This window comes from Urocitellus parryii, chromosome Y (genome assembly GCF_045843805.1).
Source record: "Urocitellus parryii isolate mUroPar1 chromosome Y, mUroPar1.hap1, whole genome shotgun sequence".
Taxonomy (NCBI): Eukaryota; Metazoa; Chordata; class Mammalia; order Rodentia; family Sciuridae; genus Urocitellus; species Urocitellus parryii.
Genome location: NC_135548.1, coordinates 10,912,132 through 10,925,711, shown reverse-complemented (window position 1 = coordinate 10,925,711; position 13,580 = coordinate 10,912,132).

Below are 13,580 nucleotides of genomic sequence, written 5' to 3'. Positions count from 1 at the left end.
ATATACAACAACAGCTACACTGTATAGCCTAGAGTTGTAGTAATATAAAACCTAAATATCAGTGCACAGTATGATGTTGGCAAAAATGGAAAAAATCACTTTGAGTGTATTTCTTAGAGTATATGCCTGTCATTATTAAGGCATTTTTGTACACATACTGTACATTACAAGAATAGATGTAATTTTTAAATAACAATGATATCTCAGATTTACCAGAGTATACTTGCAATTTTATTTGACAATCAAAGCACAAATATTTGAAACTACTGACACATTAATGCCCATTACTGGGGATTAGTTTATTTTGAATATTATTGTTGTTGTTGTTATTATTATTATTATTATTATTATTATTATTATTATTATACTGGGGATTGAACTCAAGGGAGCTCAACCCCTGAATAACATCCCCAGCTTTTATTTGCATTTTATTTAGAGACAGGCTTTCAGTGAGTTGCTTAGTGCCTCACTTTTTCTGAGGCTGACTTTGATCATATGGATCCTTCTGCCTCACCCACCTTGTTAGTTTCACAAGATTTTTACCCCCTTTCCTCTTTGATATTAAAGCCCTGCTAACCTCACATGATGTCCATTGCTAGACTCAGCAGTTTTAGATGTGCTTACTCTAACTTTTTGTCACCATTGTCAGCAGATCCAAGATCCTAAACTAGATAGTCCTTAATACAGTTTCTCATTTTGACTTCTTGGTATTCAAGTTCATGAAGAACTTGGAAAGTGTTGAATAGATAGCTAAAACTGATCTAAAATGTGAAGGAATTAAAAACTATAAAAAAGTTAAAACAATCTGACATTTTTTTGGATAAATAATGAATTCTAACTTAAGGTAGCACCAGAATTATCTTTTGGAGAAAAGTAAGCATCTTCCAAAAAATATAAGGAAAAAAATGAGAAAAGCCATAGAATGAAAATCCATTTTGATCTTGAGGAGTTGATCTTTGAGATCTTTTCACCTAAATCTGGCACATAGTTTTAGAAGGTTCAGAGACAACCATGAAATTAATGCCTCACAAGGATCTAAACAACCTAATTTTAAGGAAGATTTGAAAGTGATACCTATAAAACATGACAATAAATCAAAGAAGTATGACCAATACTCTACTGTAAAAGTGCATAAAATAGAATTTTTAATTGAAGCCTCATGTAAATGATTATTTGTACACATAGTGACTAGAAAGCACTTACTCCAGACTCCAGATGTACAAACATGGTCAAATGCTGATTAAACACACATCTTCCAGTTAGAATCAAATGTAACAGAACATAACCAACATGCAAAAATAATGCTGTTTTATTTGAGGTCCTATATTTATATTTATTTGAACTTAATCTTTCACTGATGTGATATGCAACTCAAAATGATTTGGTCACTTCTCTGAGTCCCTCTTTTCCTGCTGACAAAATGAGAAAATTTGGACTACATTGTTTCTTAGATTCTCTATTCTAAAAATCAGAGGATCAAAGGTAAGTTTAAAAATACTTGGAGCTGGAGTTCTGGCTCAAAATATAAAAAGGGATGGGGATGTGGCTCAGTGGCTCATAGGCAACTTCAATCCCAGGCATCAAAATAAACAAAAAAAAAACCTATTGTGAATAAGTCAATTTAGAATACAATGAGCTCATTCCAACACATCAATTTTGCAACTCTAATACATGGCTATTTTTAAAATATTTTTTTAAATTTTAGGTGGACACAATATCTTTATTTTACTTATTTATTTTAATGTGGTGCCAAGGATCGAACCCAGTGCCTCACACATGCCAGAGGAGTGTGCTACCACCGGGCCATAAAATCAAGTCTAAACTCCAAATCAGCCCAGTTGGATTTACTAATCACATTAAGTTCTATCTCCATGATTTAAAGCTAATGATTTAACAAGCTATCATCTTTTCTAACCTAAGAATGTCACAGAATTTAGACCAGGTCAGGGTGATATTTGAAGCCCTACAGCAGTTTCAATTATTCAAATATCAGATTAAGAGGAATGCAAGGGTTTTTCCCTTTATTTATTCAGTTAGCAGGAATCTTTGGTTTTGTTGTTGTTGTTTTGGTACTGGGAAGTGAACCCAGAAGCATCTCAGCCACTGTGCTACATCCCCAGTGCTTTCTTAATTTTTATTTTGAGACAGGGTTGAAGTTGCTTAGGGCCTTGCCATGTTGCTCAGGCTGGCCAGGAACTTGCAACCATCCTCCCTCAGTCTACCAAATTGCTGGGATTATGGATGTGTGCTTATGGAACTCATATGTAACATGACTTAAATAGTTAAACAATATGTTGCTTTTGTAATGACTAAAATTTAATAATTCAAAGGATAACAAAATATAGTTTAGGAAAGACTTAACAATACTGAATTCATAAGAGTTAATATTGTACAAAACCCCCATAAAACTCACCATAAAATATACCGATTTATGTGGTACCTGCCATGTGCCCATCTTGCAGCACAAATGTCAAGTATTTGAAATTCAGACTCATTTAAACAATATTTACTATGAATTGGCAGACTTCTTGCAATTGGCTCTTAAGTCTTTAGGAACACGGCTGTGTATAAGAACTATATACCAAGGTGCCATTTATGCCATCTTCATGTTTCAGACAGCAGACTGGTTTAGGAGAAGCTGGGAAATCCATCATATTTGAAAAATACTCTTAAGCTAATTTTCTGGGTGATCAGCAGAATGATCTAACATGCATATGCAGGACAACAAACACTACTGTTAAATAAATAAAGTGGTCAGAGATACTGGGAAAAACAAATTGCTCTTCATTTTTACAATCAATATTTCTTAAAAAGACAACTTACCCGCAGCCTTCTTGTGACAAGAAATAGCCTCTTCATATTTCCCTGCAGCTAATAAATGGTCTGCTCGTCTGCTCTGCTGATAAGCCTAGAAGACAAACATCTATACATTACTATTAAGTACAAGACATGACTTTAGAAAACAACAATAGAGCTTGAGTTGGAATACCTACTTACCGTAAGGCTTTGGGTTCTATCACTAGCAACTGCCCCCAAAACAAACCAACCTTTTAACAAGATAAATGATACTATTTGTTGTCACACCTCAAATCATCATTACAGCTGTATCTATATCAGGATCTATGAAAAGAGTAGATAGAACCTAAAATTACTGCATCTAAATAAACCCTCTCCCAGTTAACATGAGACACTTCAATGACCCACATTCTTCAACTCCAGAGGTTAACTATAAAGAGTCACAATTATAATCTGTTACTCAAAATGTTTTTTTTTTTTAATTTTTCAAACTTCTTTCAAAATAAGAGTTATTTCATAGACAATTCCACTAGTCTTAGGGTAGGGAGAGGGAGCATGGAATGAATAGATAAACTCTAGATAGGGCAGAGGGGTTGGAGGGGAAGGGAGGGGGCATGGGGTTACAAATGATGGTGGAATGTGATGGTCATTATTATCCAAAGTACATGTATGAAGACACAAACTGATGTGAATATACTTTGTATACAACCAGAGATATGAAAAATTTTGCTCTATAAGTGTAACAAAAACTATAATGCATTCTGTTGTCATATATAAATAAAAAAATAATAATTTTAAAAAAGCTATTATCAGAGAACCACTTATCATATGGTAAAATATAACTTTTATTATTATCAGTTCATTCTTCCATTTCAACATAAAGCTGCTATTTGTCTCAGAAATGAGAAATCTGCACTGGGCATGGTGGTATTTGCCTATAATCCTAGCTCCTTAGGAGGCTGAGGCAGGAGAATAACAAGCTCAAGGTCAGCCTCAAAAACTTAATGAGATGCTATTTCAAAAAAAATAAAAGGAACTGGGGATGTAGTTCAGTGCTAAAGTACTAAACTAATTGGGTTCAATTCCTGGTACCATTTAAAAAGTTAAAGAAAAAATGTTTGCACTTGAGGCACTATGATACCAATACCTAGTATTAAAGTGATTTTTTTTTAAATCAGATACAACTCGCCAAAAGAACAAAGGGAAACTACAAAATTCTATAAGCAAATGACTTAAGGATCCCCACATTTAAAGGTAAACAGATTAAATAAGCAATACTGGCCTTTTATTTATCTATATATTTTCATGGTACTAGGGATCAAACCCAGAAGCACTTTACCTCTGAGCCACATCCCCCAGTCCTTTTAAAGTTCTATGTCAGGGCCTTGCTAATTTGTTTTAGGGCCTCAGTAAGTTGTGATCCTCTGGTCTATGCCTCCGAAATTACTGAGATTATAGGCATGTGCCATCATGTCTGGCTATTGTATGCATTTTAACCACAGAGTCAGACTAAGCAAAAAATATGTTCAAAACACATAAATGTTTTCAGGTATCTAGAAATGACAGGCTCTGGGGAAAGAGAATATACATAATGAAGAAAACTATTAGATACAAGAAGTTATGATTAACATTATTTTTCTAATGAATATATTCTAATATTATTGTTAAGGCTTTTCCTTGAAACCCCACAGACCATCATAACTAGGAGTGGCACAGTGTAGACCTATCCCTACCAAGAATCAGGGGCTCTGGTATCAAATTCTTGCTCTCCCACTGAAACAGTTAATTTATTCCAACTTTCAGAGACCATTTGCTGACCTATAAAATGATGGATTTGGACTAGATCCATGGTCCTGAAGTTTTAAATGGAATTCAAATCATGAGAACGAGGTGAAGATGTAAATTCTGGGTAATTAGGTTTGGAATAAGGCTTAAGATTTTACAAAGGTATATAGCTAGTTTTATAGCTGCTGGCTCACAGACACATTTTAAAAAGCAAAACCAAGGTGGTATTTGAGATCACTGCACTCTAGTACTGTCTCTATGATCTTTGTGCCTTTGGGGACTCCAATCACTTTCTCCCTTGTGCTATGGATATTTGTGTGCCTCCATAATTAAACTTCAAGCTCTGATGACAAAATAAACGGTTACTTGAATTTCTGAACAAGAACAAAAAGTTCTCAATAGGTGAAGTCAGGATTTCTCAGCTCTCCCATCTTCCCTAAAACTTCCCCATGGAAAAATCTAATCTCTAACTCTGCCCATTCAGGATTTACCTCTCACTATAGTCTCAGATATAAAATTTTCTAATAAACACACTCATCAATTTAGGTTATTTCAAACCACAGCAAATTCCTTTTTTTAAAGTATAGTTACTATTAAATTCTTATTAAACATCTACCAAGTGCAGACAGGGTAGATCCGACGTTCCAACTCTCAGCTTGAACACTTTTATAAACACATGAACTTGGCTTTAACTATCCGTTTCAATTTTCTTATCTATAAAATGAGAGTTATTGTGAAAATTAAACTAATTAGCACCCTCTAAATGGTTTGTTATACTAAGTACCATGATAGAAAATGAAAGTGGAGTTTTTTGTTTTTTTTTATCACCAAGAGGTTGACAATGAACAGTGGGACACACCTGTAATCCCAGTGACTTGGCAGGCTGAGACAGGTGGGGCACAAATTTAGGATCAGCCTCCAAAATTTAGAGAGGCCCTATGCTGAGGGCCATTGCCAAGTAGAAATGACGCATCGAAATTTCCTTGCCAGCGTACCCCATGTTGCTTAGAGGACATTCGCTGTTGACATTGCATGTGTGTTTGAGAAAGGTAACCCTGCTCAAGGATGAGGGTGGATCCAGATTTAGGGTGTATCCTGCAGTTTGAGGAAGTATCCCGCTCCTTGGGTTTAAGGCGTTCCTGGTTTAAGACAAGTTTAAGGCATTCCCAGTTTAAGATAATCTGGGTTTAGGGAAGTTCCAGGTTTAAGGTGTACCCTGCGGGGGAATAGGGTGTATCCTGCTGCCTCAGGCATGCCCGATCCTTGAGTTCCCATTGAGTTCTAGTGAGATTCTGAAAAATATTTGGAAAAAAGCCTCCTGGTGTAAGGGGGGGTCCGGCGGAACGTCGGAGGGAGAGACCATACAAGAGACATACTCCATGCAATTGGCAAAAGGGGATTTATTGGGGATCCATTCCAGTGCGCTGGGACTCTGTGCTCACTCAAGAAGGGAGAGCAGCCCAGAGCCCAGAGCAAAGGTCAAGTAGAGCTTAAGTACACTTTTTGGAGAGGGCGGTGGGCTTTGCATACATCAGAACAAATCATCATGAGGCGCGGGGAAATTGAACAACAACTCTGAGACGTGATTGGCACATTCATTGGTGGGAACAGAACTGGCAGGGTTGATTGGTCATTCGTAAGTGGGTTACACATTCAAACTGATTGGTCCAGGCCCTGTGACGAACTGCACAGGGCCCTAGGCTAAATGGCCAGTAGGGTGTTGTCTTAACTATCTCAGGAATCTGGGTTTAACAGAGGAACTTAATAATACCTAATCTTTTACATTCAAGCTTTCCAGCTTAGAAACTTTACCCTTTCAGTGGAGTAGGTGAATTGGGCGGCAGTAGAACTGGGATTTCCCCAGAATGTGTTTGTAGACAGTCAGCGTGAGTTTGGGAATAAAGAATTGCTGTTTGAATCTATAAAGCTGTGAGTGGCTCATGATTCTGTGCCCAGCCAAGACTGCAGCAGCCCTAAGCAATTTAAGAGAATCCTGTTTCAAAACTGGGGGGGGGGGTAGTTAAATAAGCCAGCCATGGTGGCACATGCCTATAATTCCACAGGTTAGGGAGGCTGAAGCAGGAGGATCACAAATTCAGAGCCAGCCTCAGCAATGGTAAGGCACTCAGTATATCAGTGAGACCCTGTCTCTAAATAAATTACACAACAGGGCTGGGGATGTGGCTCAGTGGCTGAGTGCCCTGGAGTTAATCCCCAGTAATCAAAATAAAAAAATAAATAAAAAATAAAAACCTCTGGGTGATGTGGTGCACATGTGTAATCACAAGAGTGCAGGAGGCTGAGGCAGGAGGATCTGAGTTCAAAGCCAGCCTCAGCAATTTAGCGAGGCCCAAAGAAACTCAGGGAAATCCTGTCTCTAAACAAAATGTTTTAAAAAGACCAAGGATGCGGCTCCATGGAAAACACCACTGGGTTCAATCCCCTGTACCCCCTCCTCAAAAAGTGACAACAGACTACATTAAAGTACATATTTTAATAATTAAAGATACTGCAGGAAACCTATTTTGGTAGTAATTTTCTTATTTTAAAAGAATCATTAGAGATTTCCCATTTTAAAACTGATCTCCTTAAATACTGTTCTTAATAGAGTCAAGTCATTAAAAGTAGCTATGGTGTGATGACGAAAACCTGTATTCCCAGTTGAGGCAGGACTGTAATCCAAGTCTCAGCAATATAGAAAGGCCCAATCTCAAAAAAAAGAAAGAAAGAAAAAAGAAAAGTAGTACATGTAAAAATTTCCGTTATTTCAAAGTAAAAATTATGATTTTTTTTATAATCCATGACTCCTATGTTACAGTAATCATATTGCCTTGTCCACTAGACACATAAAGAATCCCATCCAGATTTTTGTTGGGTATTTTTGTTTGTTTTATGTGGTGCTATAAATTGAACTCAGAGCCTTGTGCACGAGAGGCAAGCACTCTACAAACTGAGCTACATCCCCAGCCCCCAAATTTCAATCTTAGAATCAGATACTAAGTTAATGTCTCAAGAGGTTGTAAATAATGTGACATTCAGAAACTTGGAAACACAGGTAGAAACAGGTCTGTAAAGAGAAGTAAAGCAGTCAGCCTAAAGAGTCAGAGACTTCTGTCTGAATCTGAGGCTCCCTATGTTCTTAGACCCATGTATACTATACCCCTGCTTTTCCTGCTCCTTTGTTTAGAATCCAATAAATCATCTCTTTTTGCTTAAGCTGATTTCAAATGGGTATTTATCATTTGCAACCAACAAAAACCTAGCAAATATAACCTGTTACTAAGTGGCTGATCTCACTAACAAATATTTTCTTTCTACCTCTACCGGCTTTGTTTTTGGAACTGAGGATTGGACCCAGGAGCACTTTACCACTGAGCTACAGCCCCAACTCTTTTCACTATCTTTTTAAATTTTGAGATAGGGTCTCAAAAGTTGCTGAGGGTGGTCTAGAACCTAGAATTTTCCTACCTTAGCATCCCAAGTTACTGGGATTTACAAGAATGTGCACCTGGCTATAGGCCACTTTTAAAATACACATTCCATACTGCACTCTTACCTAAAGGAAAACAGTATTATCTTCTATAACCTTCAATTTATTAGTTCATTTAGGGGAAAGCTGTAAGACAAATGAAATGAAACAAAATGCCAAAAAGTCCACAGAGGAAAATATACCATACTCCTGACTTTATAGTAGGGTTGTCTGTTGGGAGTCATCCACTTCCCCCTACCTTTCTTAATCAATAGAGTAACCTACAGACAACTAGCAAGCAGTATCTACAACCAATAAGCACTGAAAGGACTACTAAAAATTATATTTAAGATACTCAAGTCAGGAGTAGTGGTTTCAATCTCACAATCACTATCCACTCTAAATTTCAATGTTTTCATCTGTAAAATGTGAAATACCTCATATAGCTATTAGGAAGACAAGATAAATAATATACATAATGCTAATCCCATCACTTGGTAATTGCTGGACATATTTTAGTGCTCCACTGCCTTTTTCTAGAGTATTTTCTTTTTTTTTTTTTCTTTTTTTTTTCAGGTGTAGATACACAACTGTAATATTTTTTTTTATTGGTCGTTCATAACATTACATAGTTCTTAATACATCATATTACACGGTTTGATTCAAGTGGATTATGAACTCCCGCTTTTACCCCGTATACAGATTGCTGCATCACATCAGTTACCCTTCCATTGATTGACATATTGCCTTTCTAGTGTCTGATGTATTCTGCTGTCTGTCCTATTCTCTACTATTTCCCCTCCCCTCCCCTCCCCTCCCCTTTTCTCTCTCTACCCCTTCTACTGTAAATCATTTCTTCCATTTGTATTATCTTGTCTTACCCCTCCTTTCCTCTTATATGACATTTTGTATAACCCTGAGGATCGCCTTCCATTTCCATGCAATTTCCCTTCTCACTCCCTTTCCCTCCCACCTCTCATCCCTGTTTAATGTAAATCTTCTTCTCAAGCTCTTCGTCCCTACCCTGTCCTTGTTTACTCCCCTTATATCAAAGGAGTCATTTGGTATTTGTTTTTTAAAGATTGACTAGCTTCACTTAGCATAATCTGCTCTAATGCCATCCATTTCCCTCCAAATTCTATGATTTTGTCATTTTTTAATGCAGAATAATACTCCATAGTATATAAATGCCACATTTTTTTATCCATTCATGTATTGAAGGGCATCTAGGCTGGTTCCACAGTCTTGCTATCGTGAATTGAGCTGCTATGAACATCGATGTAGCAGTGTCCCTGTAGCATGCTCTTGTTAGGGCTTTAGGGAATAGACCGACAAGGGGAATAGCTGGGTCGAATGGTGGTTCCATTCCCAGCTTTCCGAGAAATCTCCCTACTGCTTTCCAAATTGGCTGCACTCTAGAGTATTTTCATTCAGCCCAGCCTCACTTGTGACAGGAGGTTAATTTTCTCTAATATTTTCAGGGCAACAAGGAAAAGATTCAAATAGCCCTCTTTACCTTAAAATTTTCACTGCATATAATATAAGAAAGTCACAAAGACTCCAGGAAAATACAAGGCTATTCCTCCTTGGACCATCATATAATTATTTTTCTTGGATTAGAATCTCGAAAGCAAGTGGGTTCATTTACCTCAAATAAAGAGAGAACTGACTACTCTGGAGGGAAGCTCAGTTACTCAAGAAATATTCCAAACACTTAAGAGACAAACATGTAGGAAACACTTTGACCTGCCTTTGCAGCACAGGTGAGTAAATCATGACCAATGGTCATATGTAAATTAAAACCTTGCATCATCTCCCAAACTGGAAGCAAACAAACCAAGAAATAGAAATAATCTCATGGGGCTGGGGATGTGGCTCAAGTGGTAGCGCTCTCGCCTGGCATGCGTGCGGCCCGGGTTCGATCCTCAGCACCACATACCAAAAAAGATGTTGTGTCCGCCGAGAACTGAAAAATAAATATTAAAAATTCTCTCTCTCCCTCTCTCTCTCTCTCTCTGCTCTCTCACTCTCTCTTTAAAAAAAAAATACGAAATAATCTCACATAATTTTTTCCAGTACTGGAAAACTAAAAAACATTCTACTAGTCCTTTCTCCCAATTTTGTAAAATTTTAAGACAAGGTCTCCCTAAATTATCAAGCCTAGCTCAAGAAACCTCAACCTCTCAAATTGCTTGGATTACAGGAATGTGCTTTGCACCATTTATCTCACATTAAGTTTTAACATATGTTACCAGCTCACAATAACAAAATTAAATGTACGAAATGAAATGCCTAAATAGACACTAAGAAGTTTTATGTTACAATCTTTCCATATTGACAAAAAGGAGAGGAAACCCTTTGGGGAAAAATAATAATAATAACCAGATGAAACAAACATATTCAAAGTTGAAAGACTATTTTTTCTTCAATGGAAGTGAAATTTATTTTTCTTTTTAACAACTTTTGGGGGAAAGATGCATTATTTGTACAAATTTCCTTTATTTCCCTTGTATTGGCAATACTAGGGATTGAATCAGGAGTACTCTATCACTGAACTACCCCCAGACATTTTTCTTTTTAACATTGAGACACAGTATCACTAAATTGCAAAGGCTGGTGTCAAACGTGTGATCCTCCTGCCTGAGCCTACCAAGCTACTGGATTACAGGTATGCACCACCACTCCTAGCTTGTTCTAGTTAAACATTGGAATGACTATTTCAAATTCTTCCATATCTTAGAAAATTTAATTGTGAGAAATAAGCCTTAGGGCCCTTACTGTAAAACTAACATAAAGGAATCAATACTACAGCAGAGGCAATAAATGCTGACATAGGATCTACAGTTCAATATAGATAAGGGCCAAGGTGAAATGAAAATGAGAAAATGAATAGAGAAGCACTGCTACAAAAGCATCCAAAGCATGAGTTTGATCAATATTTTACTCAGTACCCAAGAATATATTAGGTCAACACCTAAGTAATTACTTAATTTCTCTCAATGTAGGTTCATCTGTAAAACCGGGAAAAAGTTCTTACTAAACCCCAAGGATCCTTGAGGACACATGATTATAAATCCATGTAATAATAATCCTGTAATAAGTCCTTATACAATGAACTTGGTCAATACTAGAATGTGTTTAGCAAAATTTTGATAGAGGCCTCTCAATTTTACTTAGTAACACAATTATTTGTTTTGTTTGGTACCAGAGACTGAACACAGGGGCACTTAACCACTGAGGCACATCTTTTTTATTTTGGGGAGGTACTGGGGATGGAAGGCAGGGACACTCAACCACTGAGCCACATCCCCAGCCCTATTTTGTATTCCATTTAGAGACAGGTCTCAATGAGTTGCTTAGCTTTTAACTGGCTTTTAACTCCCAATCCTCCTGCCTCAACCTCCCAAGCCCAGCAGCAGGAATTACAGGCGTGCATCACCATGCCCTGCTATTATTATTATTTTTTTTTTATTTTGAGACAAGTTCTTGCTAGATTGCTTAGGGCCTTACTAAATTGCAGAGGCTGGCTTTGAATTGCCTATGCTCCCGCCTCCAACTCCAGAGCTGATGGAATTATAGGTGTGAGCCACCAGAGCCTGGCTCACTTTTAAATCCCTTCAAGTAAATATTAACCTCTATTCCACTATTATCTTCCAATAAATAGCTAGGTAATAAATCAGATCTTTCAAATCTCAAATGATTTAAGAATTCAAGATGCCAAACATGCTACTTGCCACATACTTTATGGATTATGAAATTGTGCTAATCTTTTAAATATAATTATTTTCAAAAGATAACACAAGCCTGGCATGCTGAAGCATGCCTGTAATACCAGTGGCTGGGGAGGCTGAGGCAGGAGATCTTGAGTTCAAAGCTGGCCTCAGCAACTTAGCAAGGACCTAAGCAACTTATATTGACCCTGTCTCTAAATAAAATTACAAAAAAGGGCTGGGGATGTGGCTCAGTGGTTACATGTCCCCACTATTTTTTCCTAAACTGCTGACTCTGTGCTTTATTTTTACCACAATCCCCAGTTTCAGTCTTCTCCTAAGCCATGACACACCTGTAGAGCAGCTGACTGGCGCTATGCAGCAGGCTGTAACCAAATAAAGTGAAGCTAACTGGAACTGAACCAGTGGTCATTTTGCAAGGACACTTGAACTTTGAAGCACTTTGTAAATGGCTGATTATTTCTAATACACCTATTAAGTTTCAGTATTGAGTCACCCAAGTTTCATTGCAAACTATGGCACCTTAAAACAAGAAAGGTACAAGACAGTTTTCTGGCTTTAAAAAACTCCCTAATGTAGTCCAAAGTTTTTAAGGGTAAACAACAAAGGGGGGAGGGGGTGGGAGAGGGGCCAAAGTAATAAAACTGGAAGAGTTTCTCAGAACAGCTAACCTGCCAAAGTTAAGTTGGAATAATAACTTTAGTTGATACCAGTGACTTTGAACCACAGCCGCCAGTTAGAATCAGGCTTTAAAGCTCACCAAATTCAAAACTGTATAAGTGAGACTTTAAGTTATGGGCTTATGGTCTCATTATAATAATGACTAACTCATACTCTACTATGTATCAGATACAGTACTAAGTGGTTTGCACCTATTTCCTCCTTTAACCCTAACAAAACACCTGTAATAGAGTGAGATCAAGTAATTTGCCCCAGGTTAGGCATCAATTACGTGACAAAGTCAGAATTTACCCAAGCAGTCTGGCTTCAGAAACTATTTTCCTAAACCACCAGGCTCCATTGCTTCTCTATATAGTGTGAACCAGTTCAAGGCTCTTCCAACACAGTAGGGTTGAGAAGACCAGTGTGAGAAATTATTCCTCCATAGTCCCTTTTCCCAATTCCACCAGCACAAATGAACTGCAAGCCCATGACTAAAAAGTTCATCCTTTCTGCAACTTTAGGTGTTCTAAGTTTTATAGATAGATATCTATATCTATATCTATATCTATACCTATACCTATACCTATATATCTCCTAGATTAGAAAACTCACAGATGCAGCGGCTAGTCTGGAAAGAACCGTTTCTTATTGCTTAAAAGACTTTAGACTACCAGTACTTTTTCTGAGAAAAACAAATAGCTTTTATACTTTATGACGCCTAAAGTGATGAAACTGAGCTAAAAACAGAATGGCGGTGTTTTCTTCCCCCAGCTATCCCTAATTTATTCAGGGAGAAGAGAGACTATTTATGAACCCAACCAATACAGTAAGAAGGTGAAAAGAAAACTGGAGTTAGGGGTTTTACTCCACCTCTCCAAAGTCGGGGAGCTTAGACTCGGGCCCCCTGTGTTGAAACTTACAATCAGCATTATACACCATTTCTGTCCTAGCCAAATTCCGTGCCTCCCAGGCTTCAGAGAGGCTGCTACGTGGCGCTTGGAGGCATCTCCCCCACTGCAGCAGAGAAGAGGGCATCCAGAGGAGGCGGCAGCCCCTGGCCAGGGGCCCTGCAACAGGGGGCGCCCGAAGTCATTGGGAGCTTCCCTGCGATCTCAGAGGAGGGCAAACTCTGAGGC